Source organism: Coregonus clupeaformis, unplaced genomic scaffold (assembly GCF_020615455.1).
Source record: "Coregonus clupeaformis isolate EN_2021a unplaced genomic scaffold, ASM2061545v1 scaf1301, whole genome shotgun sequence".
Lineage (NCBI taxonomy): Eukaryota > Metazoa > Chordata > Actinopteri > Salmoniformes > Salmonidae > Coregonus > Coregonus clupeaformis.
In genome coordinates, this window is record NW_025534755.1 from 80,143 (window position 1) to 87,240 (window position 7,098).

Here is a 7,098-nt window from a genome sequence, read left to right on the forward strand (position 1 = left end):
GAGCAAGGAGGAGGAGCAGCCTCGTGCTGAATTCGTGACAGTGGCTTAAAAGGTTGTATGATTCAGCTTCACTAGGAGCTCCAGGAAGGCCTAGCCTCACTAAAGTAAACTACCCGATTACAGGAGGCGTTTGAGACCACCATCCTGAACGACCAGGCCAAGCACCACGCCTCCATCAGGCTGGGCTCCTCAGCTATAGCGGCGTGAGGAAGGATCCATTCTAGCCCCGCTGAACAAGTCGATCAGGCCTTCACACCCGCCACAGGCTGCCTGCTCTACCCCCTCATCCAGCGGAGCGGTACTGGAGGAAGGTGGGAGAGAAAGGGAGACGCCACGGCTACTCCCGCTTCCATCAGACCCGGATCTGCAGCTGTCAAACCGCTTCCAGCACCTAAAAAAAGCACAGGGAACAACATAATCATCTCCGGCCTTATTCCCTGGTACCGGACGGGGCTTGGATGCTTCAGCCGTATCGATAACTTCAATATCTGGCTAAAGGCTCTGAGCTGTGGGAGGTGTTTTGTTTTGGGACAACTTTGATCTGTTCTGGGAGAGACCCGTTTTCTTTAAAAGGGATGGGATACATCCAATCTGCAGAGGATCCAGTGTACTCTCCAGCAACATTGCCTTCTGTTTTAAAGACGGGCTGTCTGTCTGCAGTGAAGGCAATGTCCCTTTGCATCCATTTATTCATTCCATCCAACCTGTATACCCCAGGCCCCGACTATAAACACTACAAACACAGCCTGGATCAAATGGGAGGAATCTCATTGCCAGACAAACTCATCACATCTCAGTTACAGGCCCTAAAATATTACTCAGACTTGGCCTATTGAATATTAGATCTCTCACTCCTCAAGCTGCACTTATAAATGAACTTATTACTGACAGTAAGATAGATATGATCAGTTTAACAGAGACCTGGTATTACTGACAGTAAGATAGATATGATCAGTTTAACAGAGACCTGGTATTACTGACAGTAAGATAGATATGATCAGTTTAACAGAGACCTGGTATTACTGACAGTAAGATAGATATGATCAGTTTAACAGAGACCTGGTATTACTGACAGTAAGATAGATATGATCAGTTTAACAGAGACCTGGTATTACTGACAGTAAGATAGATATGATCAGTTTAACAGAGACCTGGTATTACTGACAGTAAGATAGATATGATCAGTTTAACAGAGACCTGGTATTACTGACAGTAAGATAGATATGATCAGTTTAACAGAGACCTGGTATTACTGACAGTAAGATAGATATGATCAGTTTAACAGAGACCTGGTATTACTGACAGTAAGATAGATATGATCAGTTTAACAGAGACCTGGCTGAGACCTGATGAGAATATGTCTAACGCTGTGTTGGTCTCTAAATGAGGCATTTCAACCACACAGATATCTGGTGAATAAGGAAGAGGTGGTGGGACAGCCATCATACACAAGGCTGGACTCTGTTTTCAACCCACTGCTGCTACTGACCTGTCCTCCTTTGAGGTACTACACCATGCCTAAGGCAAAAGACTCCCTGGATGATTGTATTCTTGCCACTGTTTACAGACCCCACATGGTCCTTCTACTAAGTTTTTGACAGTATTTGTAGATTTTATCAAGCCTTGTAAATCCAATCTGACAAAATAACTAACCACACCAGGTAGAGTTACTGTCTGTATAACTAACCACACCAGGTAGAGTTACTGTCTGTATAACTAACCACACCAGGTAGAGTTACTGTCTGTAGTCTAACTAACCACACTAGGTAGAGTTACTGTCTGTAGTCTAACTAACCACACTAGGTAGAGTTACTGTCTGTATAACTAACCACACCAGGTAGAGTTACTGTCTGTAGTCTAACTAACCACACCAGGTAGAGTTACTGTCTGTAGTCTAACTAACCCCACCAGGTAGAGTTACTGTCTGTATAACTAACCACACCAGGTAGAGTTACTGTCTGTATAACTAACCACACCAGGTAGAGTTACTGTCTGTATAACTAACCACACCAGGTAGAGTTACTGTCTGTATAACTAACCACACCAGGTAGAGTTACTGTCTGTAGTCTAACTAACCACACGAGGTAGAGTTACTGTCTGTATAACTAACCACACGAGGTAGAGTTACTGTCTGTATAACTAATCACACCAGGTAGAGTTACTGTCTGTATAACTAACCACACCAGGTAGAGTTACTGTCTGTATAACTAACCACACCAGGTAGAGTTACTGTCTGTAGTCTAACTAACCACACGAGGTAGAGTTACTGTCTGTATAACTAACCACACCAGGTAGAGTTACTGTCTGTATAACTAACCACACTAGGTAGAGTTACTGTCTGTAGTCTAACTAACCACACTAGGTAGAGTTACTGTCTGTAGTCTAACTAACCACACCAGGTAGAGTTACTGTCTGTATAACTAACCACACCAGGTAGAGTTACTGTCTGTATAACTAACCACACTAGGTAGAGTTACTGTCTGTAGTCTAACTAACCACACTAGGTAGAGTTACTGTCTGTAGTCTAACTAACCACACCAGGTAGAGTTACTGTCTGTATAACTAACCACACCAGGTAGAGTTACTGTCTGTATAACTAACCACACTAGGTAGAGTTACTGTCTGTAGTCTAACTAACCACACCAGGTAGAGTTACTGTCTGTATAACTAACCACACTAGGTAGAGTTACTGTCTGTATAACTAACCACACCAGGTAGAGTTACTGTCTGTAGTCTAACTAACCACACCAGGTAGAGTTACTGTCTGTATAACTAACCACACCAGGTAGAGTTACTGTCTGTATAACTAACCACACTAGGTAGAGTTACTGTCTGTAGTCTAACTAACCACACTAGGTAGAGTTACTGTCTGTAGTCTAACTAACCACACCAGGTAGAGTTACTGTCTGTATAACTAACCACACCAGGTAGAGTTACTGTCTGTATAACTAACCACACTAGGTAGAGTTACTGTCTGTAGTCTAACTAACCACACCAGGTAGAGTTACTGTCTGTATAACTAACCACACTAGGTAGAGTTACTGTCTGTATAACTAACCACACCAGGTAGAGTTACTGTCTGTAGTCTAACTAACCACACTAGGTAGAGTTACTGTCTGTATAACTAACCACACCAGGTAGAGTTACTGTCTGTAGTCTAACTAACCACACCAGGTAGAGTTACTGTCTGTATAACTAGCCACACTAGGTAGAGTTACTGTCTGTATAACTAACCACACTAGGTAGAGTTACTGTCTGTAGTCTAACTAACCACACGAGGTAGAGTTACTGTCTGTATAACTAACCACACCAGGTAGAGTTACTGTCTGTATAACTAACCACACTAGGTAGAGTTACTGTCTGTAGTCTAACTAACCACACTAGGTAGAGTTACTGTCTGTATAACTAACCACACTAGGTAGAGTTACTGTCTGTAGTCTAACTAACCACACTAGGTAGAGTTACTGTCTGTAGTCTAACTAACCACACCAGGTAGAGTTACTGTCTGTATAACTAACCACACCAGGTAGAGTTACTGTCTGTATAACTAACCACACTAGGTAGAGTTACTGTCTGTAGTCTAACTAACCACACTAGGTAGAGTTACTGTCTGTATAACTAGCCACACTAGGTAGAGTTACTGTCTGTAGTCTAACTAACCACACCAGGTAGAGTTACTGTCTGTATAACTAACCACACTAGGTAGAGTTACTGTCTGTATAACTAACCACACTAGGTAGAGTTACTGTCTGTATAACTAACCACACCAGGTAGAGTTACTGTCTGTATAACTAACCACACTAGGTAGAGTTACTGTCTGTAGTCTAACTAACCACACCAGGTAGAGTTACTGTCTGTATAACTAACCACACCAGGTAGAGTTACTGTCTGTAGTCTAACTAACCACACCAGGTAGAGTTACTGTCTGTATAACTAACCACACCAGGTAGAGTTACTGTCTGTATAACTAACCACACTAGGTAGAGTTACTGTCTGTAGTCTAACTAACCACACCAGGTAGAGTTACTGTCTGTAGTCTAACTAACCACACCAGGTAGAGTTACTGTCTGTATAACTAACCACACCAGGTAGAGTTACTGTCTGTATAACTAACCACACTAGGTAGAGTTACTGTCTGTAGTCTAACTAACCACACTAGGTAGAGTTACTGTCTGTATAACTAACCACACCAGGTAGAGTTACTGTCTGTAGTCTAACTAACCACACTAGGTAGAGTTACTGTCTGTATAACTAACCACACCAGGTAGAGTTACTGTCTGTAGTCTAACAAACCACACTAGGTAGAGTTACTGTCTGTAGTCTAACTAACCACACTAGGTAGAGTTACTGTCTGTATAACTAACCACACCAGGTAGAGTTACTGTCTGTAGTCTAACTAACCACACCAGGTAGAGTTACTGTCTGTATAACTAACCACACCAGGTAGAGTTACTGTCTGTATAACTAACCACACTAGGTAGAGTTACTGTCTGTAGTCTAACTAACCACACCAGGAAGAGTTACTGTCTGTATAACTAACCACACCAGGTAGAGTTACTGTCTGTATAACTAACCACACTAGGTAGAGTTACTGTCTGTATAACTAACCACACTAGGTAGAGTTACTGTCTGTATAACTAACCACACTAGGTAGAGTTACTGTCTGTATAACTAACCACACCAGGTAGAGTTACTGTCTGTAGTCTAACTAACCACACCAGGTAGAGTTACTGTCTGTATAACTAACCACACCAGGTAGAGTTACTGTCTGTATAACTAACCACACCAGGTAGAGTTACTGTCTGTATAACTAACCACACCAGGTAGAGTTACTGTCTGTATAACTAACCACACTAGGTAGAGTTACTGTCTGTAGTCTAACTAACCACACCAGGTAGAGTTACTGTCTGTATAACTAACCACACCAGGTAGAGTTACTGTCTGTATAACTAACCACACCAGGTAGAGTTACTGTCTGTAGTCTAACTAACCACACTAGGTAGAGTTACTGTCTGTATAACTAACCACACCAGGTAGAGTTACTGTCTGTAGTCTAACTAACCACACTAGGTAGAGTTACTGTCTGTATAACTAACCACACCAGGTAGAGTTACTGTCTGTATAACTAACCACACCAGGTAGAGTTACTGTCTGTAGTCTAACTAACCACACCAGGTAGAGTTACTGTCTGTAGTCTAACTAACCACACCAGGAAGAGTTACTGTCTGTATAACTAACCACACCAGGTAGAGTTACTGTCTGTATAACTAACCACACTAGGTAGAGTTACTGTCTGTATAACTAACCACACCAGGTAGAGTTACTGTCTGTATAACTAACCACACCAGGTAGAGTTACTGTCTGTATAACTAATCACACCAGGTAGAGTTACTGTCTGTAGTCTAACTAACCACACTAGGTAGAGTTACTGTCTGTAGTCTAACTAACCACACTAGGTAGAGTTACTGTCTGTAGTCTAACTAACCACACCAGGTAGAGTTACTGTCTGTATAACTAACCACACCAGGTAGAGTTACTGTCTGTAGTCTAACTAACCACACGAGGTAGAGTTACTGTCTGTATAACTAACCACACTAGGTAGAGTTACTGTCTGTATAACTAACCACACCAGGTAGAGTTACTGTCTGTATAACTAACCACACCAGGTAGAGTTACTGTCTGTAGTCTAACTAACCACACCAGGTAGAGTTACTGTCTGTATAACTAACCACACCAGGTAGAGTTACTGTCTGTAGTCTAACTAACCACACCAGGTAGAGTTACTGTCTGTATAACTAACCACACCAGGTAGAGTTACTGTCTGTATAACTAACCACACCAGGTAGAGTTACTGTCTGTAGTCTAACTAACCACACTAGGTAGAGTTACTGTCTGTAGTCTAACTAACCACACCAGGTAGAGTTACTGTCTGTAGTCTAACTAACCACACCAGGTAGAGTTACTGTCTGTATAACTAACCACACGAGGTAGAGTTACTGTCTGTATAACTAACCACACTAGGTAGAGTTACTGTCTGTATAACTAACCACACGAGGTAGAGTTACTGTCTGTATAACTAACCACACCAGGTAGAGTTACTGCCTGTATAACTAACCACACTAGGTAGAGTTACTGTCTGTAGTCTAACTAACCACACCAGGTAGAGTTACTGTCTGTATAACTAACCACACCAGGTAGAGTTACTGTCTGTATAACTAACCACACTAGGTAGAGTTACTGTCTGTAGTCTAACTAACCACACCAGGTAGAGTTACTGTCTGTATAACTAACCACACCAGGTAGAGTTACTGTCTGTATAACTAACCACACTAGGTAGAGTTACTGTCTGTAGTCTAACTAACCACACCAGGTAGAGTTACTGTCTGTATAACTAACCACACCAGGTAGAGTTACTGTCTGTAGTCTAACTAACCACACTAGGTAGAGTTACTGTCTGTATAACTAACCACACCAGGTAGAGTTACTGTCTGTAGTCTAACTAACCACACCAGGTAGAGTTACTGTCTGTAGTCTAACTAACCACACCAGGTAGAGTTACTGTCTGTAGTCTAACTAACCACACCAGGTAGAGTTACTGTCTGTAGTCTAACTAACCACACCAGGAAGAGTTACTGTCTGTATAACTAACCACACCAGGTAGAGTTACTGTCTGTAGTCTAACTAACCACACCAGGTAGAGTTACTGTCTGTAGTCTAACTAACCACACCAGGTAGAGTTACTGTCTGTATAACTAACCACACCAGGTAGAGTTACTGTCTGTAGTCTAACTAACCACACCAGGTAGAGTTACTGTCTGTAGTCTAACTAACCACACCAGGTAGAGTTACTGTCTGTAGTCTAACTAACCACACCAGGTAGAGTTACTGTCTGTATAACTAACCACACTAGGTAGAGTTACTGTCTGTATAACTAACCACACTAGGTAGAGTTACTGTCTGTAGTCTAACTAACCACACTAGGTAGAGTTACTGTCTGTAGTCTAACTAACCACACTAGGTAGAGTTACTGTCTGTATAACTAACCACACTAGGTAGAGTTACTGTCTGTATAACTAACCACACTAGGTAGAGTTCCTG